Source organism: Trachypithecus francoisi, unplaced genomic scaffold (assembly GCF_009764315.1).
Source record: "Trachypithecus francoisi isolate TF-2019V2 unplaced genomic scaffold, Tfra_2.0 Lachesis_group21, whole genome shotgun sequence".
NCBI lineage: Eukaryota > Metazoa > Chordata > Mammalia > Primates > Cercopithecidae > Trachypithecus > Trachypithecus francoisi.
Window position 1 is genome coordinate 27,545,107 of NW_022681467.1, and position 12,757 is coordinate 27,557,863.

Below are 12,757 nucleotides of genomic sequence, written 5' to 3' on the forward strand. Positions count from 1 at the left end.
ACCCCTGGGGATTAAAACTCTTAGGCTGCAGGACATTGGGATCGCCCAGGAGCAGGAGCGGTATTGGAACCCCGGGGTTAGTGTTCTAAATCTTTAAGGCAGGGTTAGAATCCACTGAAGTGAGAGTTCGGATCTTTCCATTGGGCAGATTAGAATCTTTGGGGGCAAGTTTAGTTTAAAAATCCTTTGGCGGGGCGGAGTTAGGATCTTGGGAGCATGGGGGCGGGTGCTGGGGTTCTTAGACGGGCGGGTTCCAATCCCTAGGGGTGGCATTTGGGATCCTTCGGAGACTGCGGTAGGACGCTGGGCGGTGGGATGGGGAGGTGTTAGGGAGAGTAGAGCGGAAGGAATGGGGGTTAGCATTCTTGGTGGACGCGTTAGAAGCCTCCGACGGATGGTGCTAATTTTTTTTGTTTTCTCTCTTGGTGGCGGGTTTGGGATCCTGCTTGCAGGAGACGGAGGCTATGACCCTTGGGGAGCCGGTTAGGATCCTGGGGTGGCTTCTGAATCTTCGGGGCGGTGTTAGGACACTTGGGGCGGAGTTAGCATCGCTCAGGGCGCGGCTATAGCGCCCAGATGGCCTGCGGGCACCACCGCGTCCCTGGTCCCAGTCCGGGAGCACGTCGGAGGCTTAGAGGCGAGTGGGAAGGGACCCAGACAGTGCAGGGCGAGACACGCCCGCGGCACCAAAGCCCCTCCGAGCGTCGCCCCCGCCTCTAGTTCTAGAAAGTCAGTTTCCCAGCACTGGCACCCCGGAACCCCGGGGGGCTGCCGAGCTGGGGGGGCGCTCGAGCTGCGAGGATCCGGGCTGCCCGCGAGACGAGGAGCGGGCGCCCAGGTGAGTGCAGCGCACAGGGGACCGGGAATATCCGGCCCGCGAGGGGGTCCCAGGCGGCGGAGGGAGTCCAGGGGAGTGGGGAGGGCTGGTTACCGGTGCTGCTGAGGGCAGCCAGGGGAGACGGGAATGTCGGGGGAGCCGCGGGTAGCCTGCGGGATGAGGGGTCGACAGCCAGGGGAGGGTGCCCAGGAGAGGGGCGGCACTGCTGCGGACTGGTGGATGCCCGGGGGAGGGGAGGGGAGGCCAGTGCAGTGACTTTATCCACCACTTCTCTGGGCTGTCCAGGTTCCCCTTCTGCGGCGGGGTGGGGGGTGGATTTTTTTTTAATTTTTTTAACAAAAAAGAAGAAGGAAAGGATGGGGCTTCACAGAGCCCGGGAGGGGAAGGCCTTTACGGTTCCCGGTGGGGGCCGGGTCACGCCGGGTTGGCAGCCGGCTTGGGGAAGGGGGCAGATGGGCCGAGGCCTGACGTGTGAGCCACACCCAGGCCGGCTGCAGCTGGTCGGCTCTCTGCCCCTCCTCCCACAGCAGGTCTAGGTCAAACCCCTAAACCTCCTGGCCCAAGACTGCTGCATGCCCTGACACTTTCCTCCTTGTTGGACGAATTCTCCCTCTCAGGATTCTGTGAGACGGAGCTATGAAGTCTTTCTTGCAAGGATGCAGGAAATTGGAGTATGTGAGAGGTGGTGCGTGTGAGAGACAGTTAGGCTAGTGGGTAGGGGAGGGGGCTTCTAGAGGCAAACTGCCTGTTGGGCCTGGTGTAGAGGATCTGGCCTTTCTTTGCTTCTGTTTTCACAACTGCAGGATGGGGAGAGTAATAGTACCTCCTTCACAGGGTTGTTTAGAAGATTAATTGGGTACTGAAGGGGCCGGGTAGCGTGACTCACTCCTGTAATCTCAGCTTTTTGGGAGGCTGAGGCAGGTGGATCTCTTGAGGTCAAGAGTTTGAGACCAGCCTGGCTAACATGGTGAAACCTCGTCTCTACTAAAAGTACAAAACTTAGCCGGGCGTGGTGGCACGTGCCTGTAATCCCAGCTACTCTGGAGGCTGAGGCACAAGAATCACTTGAACCTGGGAGGCGGAGGTTTAGGTGAGCTGAGATCCGGCCACTGCACTCCAGCCTGGGCGACAGAGACTCTGTCTCAAAAAAAAGAAAAAGAAAAGAAAAATACTGAAGGAAAGCTCTGAGAGTACTGTCTGACAGTACACAGGCTTAATGTATCTTAACATTGCCCTAGCTAGACACATGGCCCCGCGTTCTCAGACTTCAGCCTACATCAGCATCACCTGGACTGCTTGTGAAAACACAGATTGCTGGGCCAAATCCTAGAGTTTCTGATTCAGTAGCTCTGTGCAGGACACTGAGAACTTCCATCCCTGGTGATGCTGCTGCAGCTGATCCAAGGATGACACTTTGAGAACCACTGGGGTAGCCTATGCCTGGCACAGAGAAAGGCCTCAATACATATCAGTTGCCTTATCCCATGGTTTTTTCTTTATGGTCCTTTTTTTTTAGGGGAGGGGGTGACAGGTTGAAATACAGAAAAGTGAAGAGAATCATATATTAAATATCCTAAGAATCCACCATCCAGAATTAACAAATGATAGCATTTTGTTGTGTTTGCTTCAGATTTTAAAAAATTAATTTACTAAAAGTAACAGAAAAATTTGAAGTCTCCCCACCTTGTGTCACTCTCAGTCCTGTTTCTCTCCCTCCCCAGAGGCAACCGCTGTCATGATTACAGTCCTTCCAGGCCGTGCCTTTAAAAAATGGATTTTGTATAAATGTATGCATAAACAGCACATATTATTGTTTTGTGTGCTTTAAAAATGCTAACTATGTGGTGGCTTATGCCTGTAATCTCAGCTGCTTGGGAGGCTGAAGCAGGAGAATGGCTTGAACCCGGGAAAGCGGAGATTGCAGTGAGCCGAGATCGCGCCATTGCACTCCAGCCAGGGCAGCAAATGCGAAACTCCATCTCAAAAAAAAAAAAGCTATCTAACTGTGAAACTTTTCTGCAATTCTGAGAAAGGGGATAGCAGAGGAGCATATTTGCCCCTTCTTATCATTAAGTTGTCAAAATCTATACAGGATGAGAAATAGAAATAGAGGCCTCATTCATTCCTTCCAGCTACTGCAGAGTATCCCAGCAGGTGACCACTCTACAGTATTTCTCATTCCCCTGTGGGTAAATACTCAAGTTGTTCCTAGGTGTACACTACAACGAACAATATTGCCAGGAGCATCCTGGATATGTAGCGTTCGCCCCATGTACGGGTGTTTCTTGAGGAAAACACCAAAAGGATGGATGGCTCCCCAGAGAGGGCACCTGTCACCCTCCCCTTTGTGCGACAGGAGTACTGAAGCCCGAAGGGTTACCCAGGGACTCTGGGGCAGAGAAGAGAAAAGAATATTGCTCTGCTGACCTCCCAGCTATCTCTGGATCAATGGCCCTTTTTCCAGGCCTCATGTTCTCTGCTGTAAGGCGCTTCACTTGCCTTACTCACTGTGCCTGGCACTTAGTAAGTGTTCAAGAAAATGGAAGCATGAATCTTTTGAGGGAACAACAACAATATTTTCATATATCTTTATGTAGTCTTCTCTATGCACTTTTAAATTAACATAATTAATATAATGCTACACATAGATTATATTTATCTTATTTGCTTTGTATTACATTGCAGCATTTTCCAGGTCATTAAAATGTTCTTAAATTTTTAGTGGCTGCATAATATTCCACTGTTTGCCTGTATTATAATTTGTTTAACGTTTTTGCCTGTATTATAATTTGCTTAACGTTTCTAACAGAGCAATCTTTTTTTTTTTTTTTTTTGAAACGGAGTCTCGCTCTGTTCCCCAGGCTGGAGTGCAGTGGCACAATCTTGGCTCACTACAAGCTCCGCCTCCTGGGTTCACGCCATTCTCCTGCCTCAGCCTCCTGAGTAGCTGGGACTAAAGGCGTCCGCCACCATGCCCAGCTAATTTTTTGTATTTTTAGTAAAGACGGGGTTTCACCATGGTAGCCGGGATGGTCTCGATCTCCTGACCTCGTGATCCACCTGTCTCGGTCTCCCAAAGTGCTGAGATTACAGGTGTGAGCCACTGAGCCCGGCCAGCAATCTTTTATACAGTTCAAAATTTTAAGAAATATTTTAATTGAGGTGAAATTCACATCACTTTATAAAATTAACTGTATGATTTTTAAGTGAACAATTCAGTGACATTTGGTATATTCACAACATTGTACAAGCACCTCTCAGTAGCTCCTAAACATTTCCATCACCCCTGAAAAAGGAAACTTCGTACCCATTAAGCAATTACCCCCATTCCCCCATCCCCCTGGCGACCACCAATCTGCTTTTTGTCTCTATGGATTAATTTATTCAGGACATTTAATATAAATTGAAGCATACTATGTGACTTTCTGTGTCTAGCTTCTTTCACTTAACATAACGTTTTGCAAGGTTCATCCACATCGTGGCAACTATTAGTGTTTTACTCCTTTTGTGGCCAAATAATATTCCATTGTATGAATATTCCACAATTTATTTACCCATTTAACTGCAGATGGAAATTCGGGTTGTTTCCACATTTTGACTGTTGCGAATAATACTGCTATGAGCATGCATGTGCATGCATGTATTTGTTTGAGCACCTGTTTTCAATTCCCTTGGGTATATACCTAGAAGTAGAGTTACTGGTTCACACAAAAGTTCTGTCTTTAACTTTTTGAGGAACTGCTATGCTGTTTTCCACCATCTTACATCTCCACCAGTAACATACAGGGGTTTCGATTGGCTTCACATCCTTGCCAATGCCTACTATATTTATTATTACTATTATTATTATTATTATTACCATTCTAATGGGTACAGAAAGCATGAATCTTAAACTCATTCAAACCAGGCTGCCCTCTGGGGGTTCTTACCCCTAGGAAGTAAGGCGAAAGTTGTCTACACTCTAAGGACTAGCCAGGGCTTGGACTTTAATCTCTCCTAGAAAGTACATTCTACAAGAGCACAAACATGTTTGTCCTATAAGCCACTGTATCTTCTAACGCCTGGCACCTGGCACATAGTAGGGCCTCAAAAAACCACTGAAGGGGCAAACGTAATGAATGTTGGACAACCTCCTCCCTGCCTTGCCTGAGATATTTCAGCTGCTCTCCCCCAACACCCCTCCACCCACAGTGATTATTTTTAATTAGTTGCTAACATTTAAATTCAGGAGAGCTCACATAATCTGGATTTCTGTCTCCTAAAAAATTAGAAGAGTTAGCAGCCCTGAGACTAGAACCCATGACTCCAGTTCTCCTCAGACAACCTCAGTGGAGCCGGGGACTGCCCTGGGCTGTCCAGCTTGCACGGCCCTTGCCAGGCCCACTTACCTCATGCGCAGAACCCTCCAGGTCCCTACAGCCATTTGAGTTTACAAACCCCACCCTTTGGGTCATGACAAGGCTTCCTTTTTTAAAGAAAAGGAACATGAAGGGCTGGGCGTGGTGGCTTACTCCTGTAATCCCAGCATTTTGGGAGGTCGAGGCAGGCAGATCATCTGAGCTCAAGAGTTCAAGACCAGCCTGGGTAACAATGCAAAACCCTGTCTCTACAAAAAATACAGAAATTAGCTGGTTGTGGTGGCACATGGCTGTAGTCCCAGCTACTCAGGAGGCTGAGGTGGGAGGATCGCCTGAGCCCAGAAGTTGAAGGTTGCAGTGATCTAAGATTGCACCACTGCACTCCAGCCTGGGTGACAGAGCAAGACCCTGTTTCATGAAAAGAAAAGAAAAGAAAAGAAAAGAAAAGAAAAGAAAAGAAAAGGAATTTGAAGCCTAGAGAGGGTAAATGACTTTCCCAAAGTCACACAGCAAGTTAGTGGCACAATCTCTCTCGGCCTCTGTCTTTCTTTCTTACATCTTTTTTTTTTCTTTTTTTTAGTTTTCTTTTTCTATACAAGTCATCAAGCAATCAGCTTCTGCCTTTCTAAATAAACCCCAACCATATATTGGTCCCCATCCCATTTCTCCAGTTTCCTCCCCCACAGGACTGGGAGTTTGAATGTGCTTTCAGAGGAGTGGGTAATTATGCAGAAGCAGCCTATGCTTGATAGTAAATGTGCCCTGGTCTTGGCCCCTGGTTGTGGTCCCACAAGCTACATCTTCTGGATGGCACTGTGCTAGGACGTGCACTCCTGACTCTCCCCTCGGGTCACCTCCCTGAGTTCCAGGCATCACCCTGAAATCCTTTGGCCCGGGAGATATAAGTGCAGCCAAGAGAACAGGAGTCCCCACCTCATCTCTACCAGAGAAATGACGAACAGTCAATACAGCACAGTAGACGACCCCGAGTCTGAGTGCCAGCTCTGCCAAAGACAGGTTGTGATGCACTGGGCAAATCTCTTCCGTTTCTGAGCCTCAGTTTCCACATCCAAAAAAAAAAAATGGAACTGAGGCCAGGCGCGGTGTAATCCCAGGACTTTGGGAGGATGAGGCAGGTGGATCACCTGAGGTCAGGAGTTCGAGACCACCTGGCCAACATGGTGAAACCCCATCTCTACTAAAAATGCAAAAATTAGCTGGGCATGGTGGTGAGTGCCTGTAATCTCAGCTACTCAGGAGGCTGAGGCAGGAGAATGGTATGAGCCCGGGAGGCGGGGTTGCGGTGAGCCAAGATCATGCCATTGCACTATTGCACTCCAGCCCGGACCAACAACAGCAAGACTCCGTCTAAAAAAAAAAAAAAAAAAAAAAAAAAAAGAAGAACCGAGAAGGATACTACTCATGATTCCTGCAGCATGATTCCCTTTATGTCAAAACACACAGACACACAGACACACAGACACACACAGACACACACACACACACACACACTAGTCCATCATAGCATATATGTCTTAGTTTGAGTTTCTCCAGAAGCAGACCCTAGGCAAGGTTTCAAACGCAAATAGTTTGTTTGAGAGCTGATTCCAGAGACCCTTCTAGGGGAGTAAGGAAGTGAGGCAGAGAACAAGAGGCAGTCAGTAAAGGTGTCTTCTCAGTCCAGTTACCACTGCAGGCACCTGGAGCTCAATCCCACTGAGGAGCTGTGGGAGCCAGGGTAGAACAGACTCGAGAGGTGAGGGAACCGGGGTATTTGTCCATCCACTCTTGTCTTTAGTTGAAAACTACTCCTGGCGGTGTGATAATTCTCTAGCACTTTCGGCTTGCCAAGCCCACAGGCAGAGCAGGCACCCAGTAGCCACAGAGAAATCTCTGAAGGTGCCGACAGCTGGAAGTCTAGCCAGAATGTGCGGAAATGGTAAAGGGCGGAGTGATAGAGGCAGGGCACTGACAGCCTCTGCTTCAACATACATGTTTGTAAATGCAGAGGCAGAGGCCGAGGCCAAATGCTGGCAGAGGCTAGCTGGGTCAGGGAAGAGGTGGCCATGGAGGGCTTAGAGAATTAGTAATCCAAGAGCGTCCTAAATGTATCTGTAATGTTTTAATCTTCCTTCCTTCCTTCCCTTCTTTCTTTTTCTTTCTTTCTTTCTTTCTTTCTCTTTCTTTCTTTCTTTCTTTCTTTCTTTCTCTTTCTTCTTTCTTCTTTCTTTCTTCTTCTTTCTTTCTTCTTTCTTTCTTTCTTTCTTTTCTTTCTTTCTTTCTTTCTTCTCTTTCTTTACCTTCCTTCCTTCACCCTCCTCCTCCTCCTCTTCCTCCTCCTCCTTTTTCTTCTTCTTTCTTCTTTCTCTTTCTTTCTCTCCTTTCCCTTCCTTCCTCCTCCTCCTCCTGCTTTTTTTCTTTGCTTCTATTTTCTTTCTTTCTTTCTTTCTTTCTTTCTTTCCTCTCCCTCTCTTTCTTCTTCTTTTTGAGACAGGGTCTCACTCTGTCTCCCAGGCTGGAGTGCAGTGACGCTATCATGGCTCATGCAGCCTCAGCCTCCTGTGCTCAAGCGATCCTCCCACCTCAGCCTCCTGAGTAGCTGGGACCACAGGCACATGCCACCATACCCAGCTAATTAAAAAAAAAAAATCTTATAGAGATGGGGTCTTGCCATGTTGCCCAGGCTGGTTTTAAATTCCTCTGCTCAAACGATCCTCCTGTCTTGACCTCTCAGAGTGCTGGTATTACAGATGTGAGCCACCATGCCTGGCCTGTAATGGTTTAATTTTTTTTTTTTTTTGAGACGGAGTCTCACACTGTCACTCAGACTGGAGTGCAGTGACGCGATCTCCGCTCACTGCAAGCTCTGCCTCCTGGGTTCACGCCATTCTCCTGCCTCAGCCTCCTGTGTAGCTGGGACTACAGGCGCCCGCCAACATGCCCGGGCTAATTTTTTGTATTTTTAGTAGAGACGGGGTCTCACCGTGTTAGCCAGGATGGTCTCGATCTCCTGACCTCGTGATCCGCCCACCTCGGCCTCCCAAAGTGCTGGAATTACAGGCGTGAGCCCCTGCACCTGGCCAATGGTTTAATTATTAACAAGAAGGATGCACTAATGTTTCACTAGGTGGTAAAAGGTCATTTTAAAAACAAAATACATACCCTTCAAAAATGAAAGAAACTGAGACCTTGAGCTTTGTCAATTATTAAAAAAAAAAAAAAAAGTAAAAGGATCAGCACATGTGTTACTGTGGCTTTGAGGATTCCATTTGTGGAGGACAGGTTTGGGGGCAGCTGACCTCTCAGTATCACAGCAGGTTAAAGTGAAAAGTGACCCTGGTGGTGAACTGGCCACTGTGTCCTCTCTGGAGGAGGAAACTTCCACTGAGTAGCAGCCAAGGAAAGACTGCTCCTCTCCCAGCGGAAGCGAGCAAATGTGCATCACCCTTCTCAGTTTAAACATATATTTATAGCTATTGGATTTCTTTTTGTTTGTTTGTTTTTGTTTTGAGATAGGGTCTCACTCTGTTGCACAGTCTGGAGTGCAGTGGCACAATCTTGGCTCACTGCAATCTCCGCCTCTTGAGTTCAAGCAATTCTCCTGCCTCAGGCTCCCAAGTAGCTGGGATTACAAGTGCCCACTACCACACCCAGCTAATTTTTGTATTTTTGGTAGAGACAGGGTTTCACCATGTTGGCCAGCCGGTCTCAAACTCCTGACCTCAGGCGATCCACCCGCCTCAGCTTCCCAAAGTGCTGGGATTACAGGCATGAGCCATTGCACCTGGCCTATTTATAGCTATTGTTTAGACAGGAAGTCTGGGGGCATCCAGCAGGCTAAAGGGGACTTCATTCAATAAGAATTTATTGAGCACATGCTGTGTTCCAGTTTTACATACTGGGGATATAGCAGTGAACACAACAAAGTCCTTACTGTCATATCTCATATCCTAATGGTCAGATGGATAATAAACAAATCAACAGGTAATACATTAGGTGTGTTAGTCCAGGTCCTTTTTTATTTTTTATTTTCTTTTTATTTTATTTTTTTTTAATACTTAACTTCAGCATACCCTGAGATGGTTCAAGTCCTTTGAGAAGCAGACTCCCATAGCATTAAATGTGCAAGACATTTATTGGAGGAAATGGCTATGAGAGAAAATGGGAAGAAACCAGGAGAAGACAGGAGAGCCATCAGATATTGAGGCACCTCTGGCCACGAATGAAAAAGAAAAGGAAGGAAAAAAGGAAGGAAGAAGAAAGGAATAAAAGGAGGATGTGTCTTGGACTGCCGTGCCATTTTTTTTTTTTTTTGTTGTTGCTTTATTTTGGTTTTTTTGAGACAGAGTCTCACTCTGTCGCCCAGGCTGGAGTGCACTGGCACAGTCTTGGCTCACTGCAACCTCCACCTCCCGAGTTCAAGCAATTCTCCTTCCTCAGCCTCCTGAGTAACTAGGATTACAGGCATGCACCACCATGCCTGGCTAATTTTTGTATTTTTAGTAGAGACGAGGTTTCACCATGTTGGCCAGGCTGGTCTTGAACTTCTGACCTTGTGATCCGCCCGCCTCGGCCTCCCAAAGTGTTGGGATTATAGGTGTGAGCCACTGTGCCCGGCTGCCATGCCAGTCTAAGGAAAGTTTGTCAAGGCTGTTAAGGAGCCTTTGGCCAAAGTCTCTTGACAGAGGTCCCCCAGACATGGGCAGGCTTCAGTCTCCCTGCCACACTCAGTCATTGGCTGGGAGCAGCCCACGACAGCAGTGATGGAGCCCATGAGAGCAGCTCTGAAGCATAGCAGCTGAGCCGCTGATCAATTTCTCCAATTGTACTCCTGCAGTTGGAGATCTGAGAGGTGCATCCTCATAACCACCATGTTTAAGAGGTGGTTAGGGGTATGAAGACTATAGCTGGGAACAGGCTAGACAGTGATGGCACGCGCCACCATGCCTGGCTAATTTTTGTATTTTTAGTAGAGATGGGATTTCACCATGTTGGTCAGGCTGGTCTCCAACTCCCGACCTCAGGTGATCTGCCCGCCTCAGCCTCCCCAAGTGTTGGGATTACAGCTGTGAGCCACAGTGCTCAGGATGACTTACATTTTAAAAGACTCACTTATTTGTAAGAGGCAGAATAAGGATTCAAACCCAGCTCCATCTGACTTCAAATCTCATGCTCTATTTTCAAACTGCCCTGCCTCCTGCCTACCTTGGAGATAAAATCATTCCAAGGAGGTTCACAGTTGCTCTGGAATTCTGAAATTGACCAAGGGATCCAAAAGTAACATTGAACATGCTATGAGTTTCATATGTGGTTGAACAAGTGGTTGAAACACATGCATCTCAGAGCCAACCCTATGGCTGAGCCAGGCAAATGACCAAAGGCCCTGAGGTCTCCTTCAGTATGTTGCTCTGTCGCTTGCCATCATGTGAGCCAGGGCCCACACAGCTTCTTAGGGCTGTTACTCCACCTGTCCAATGAAAATGCTGATCTCCCAAGTTTCTTCCTGCTTGCAAAATCAAAGTTTTGAGCTCTGTGAGAAAGAAGCTGAGGCTCAGTAAAGGGAAGAGGTGAGAAGTCAGGAGTTACCCCTAACTGTTTATTAGAGACAGTAGTCACTCAGGGATAAAGACAGTTCATTCAGAAGACAGTCAGGGAACCTGAGGAGAGGGAGCTGCTAGACTCTGCACCCCAAGGCACTGCTCAGGAAATTGACTCCTGTTGGGGAAATACATTTTTCCCACCCACCCCCATGGCTGAGCTGTTCTGAGAAGAGAAAGTTCCTGTAACTGAACAGCCTTAAGCCCTGGGCCCCCAGCGGTCTGCCTTCTTGAGAGTTCTGTTTGGGTTCCTCATTCTCCCCTTCCCCTTCATCGCCCACAGCCTCTAGGGCTGACCTCAGTGGATGATGAGAGGCAGGAGAGCTGAGTGCCAGTTGGACCTGCCACTGACTAGCCGGGGGACCCACTTTCCCATGGGCTTCCATTTCCCTATATGAAAAATAACTTCATAATTCTGCTCTGTTGACTTTAGCCAAGTATGATGAGGCCTATAGAGAGTAGAACATAATACATCCATTCCGCAAATGTGTATGGAGGGCCTATTAGATACCAGGAGCTTCTTTTTTTGAGACAGTCTTGCTCAGGCTGTAGCCCAGGCTGAAGTGCTGTGGCATGACTACAGCTCATTGCAGCCTCAACCTCCCAGGCTCAAGTGATCCTCCCACCTCAGCCTCCTAAGTAGCTGGGACTACAGGCACATGCCGCCATGCCCAGCTAATTTTTTTTTTTTTGGCAGAGACAGGGTCTCACTATGTTGTCAGGACCGGCCTCGTGCTTCTGGGCTCAAAGCAATTCCCCCACCTCAGCTTCCCAAAGTGCTGGGATTACAGGCATGAGCGCCTGCACCCAGCCTCTATAACCAGACCCTTTTAAGGCATAGCTGCAGTGCCATCAGCTTAATGAGATCCGTATTCCTCCCATCCTCACCTACTCTAATAGGTTAGTACCATCTTACCTTCTCTTCTACCAAAACCTGGTATCAGGGAGGTCTTTGCCATCAGTCATTCACACTTAAGTGTGAATCACAATCCCTTATAAGAAATCCCTCTGCACTCTTTGGGCAAGACTCTTCGATGTTTAAGGGGGAATAAATCCAACTCAAAACTGGCTCAAGCAGAAGGAGGTTACTGGAAAATCCCTGAGATATCAGCTTCAGGCAAGGCTTAATCCAAAGCTGGGAGTCTATATTTCTCTAATTCTTGACTTTGCCGTGCTGCTGCAGGTCTTTTTTTCCAGCTAGAAACCAAAGGCTGGCTCTTGTTGGCCAGAATTGAATCACATGCCCATCTCTGCTTCTTTCTTTCTCTCTTTCTTTCTTTCTTTCTTTCTTTCTTTCTTTCTCTCTCTCTCTCTCTTTCTTTCTTTTTGAGATAGAGTCTCGCTCTGTCACCCAGGCTGGAGTGCAATGGCGCGATCTCGGCTCACTGAATCCTCCACCCCCCAGGTTCAAGCAATTCTCCTGTCTCAGCCTCCCAAGTAGCTGGGATTACAGGTGCCTGCCACCATGCCTGGCTAATTTTTTGTATTTTTAATAGAGATGGGGGTTTCACCATGTTGACCAGGCTGGTCTTGAACTCCTGACCTCCGGTGACCCACCTGCCTCTGTCTCCCAAAATGCTGGGATTACAGGCAGGAGCCACTGCGCCCAGACACCCATCTCTGCTTCTATTACTGCAACTCTTATTGGCTAGATTTGGTTACAGACCCACCTCTACAGCCAGGCGTTGGAGTCAACTCTATCCCAAGCCGTAAACTGAGACTAGGGGAGGAGTAATTCCCAAACGAAAATTGGACAACTGTGTTAGAAGAAGGGGGAATGGATTCTATGCAGGAAAGAACTGCAGCTGCTTCTTTCAGAGAACTTCTCATCCAACATCTCATTTCACATTTGGAGAAACTGAGGCTCAGAGACAAGTTGAGACTTGCCTAGGGTCACACAATGACCTTATGGCAGATATGGGACCACAATCCAGGGCTTCACACCCCCAGCCCTTGCAGGCTTC

The 12,757-nt window shown here is 47.9% G+C and overlaps 1 protein-coding gene across 1 annotated transcript in view; it reads left to right on the forward strand.

Moving 5' to 3' along the window:
- Window positions 1–553: 553 nt before the first annotated feature.
- The window catches only part of HCK (HCK proto-oncogene, Src family tyrosine kinase), a 50,679-nt gene continuing 38,475 nt past the window's right edge, over window positions 554–12,757 (forward strand). The window contains exon 1 of the mRNA XM_033186072.1: window positions 554–838. The gene's annotated coding sequence lies outside the window, so the exon portion shown is untranslated. The remainder of the gene's footprint in view (window positions 839–12,757) is intronic.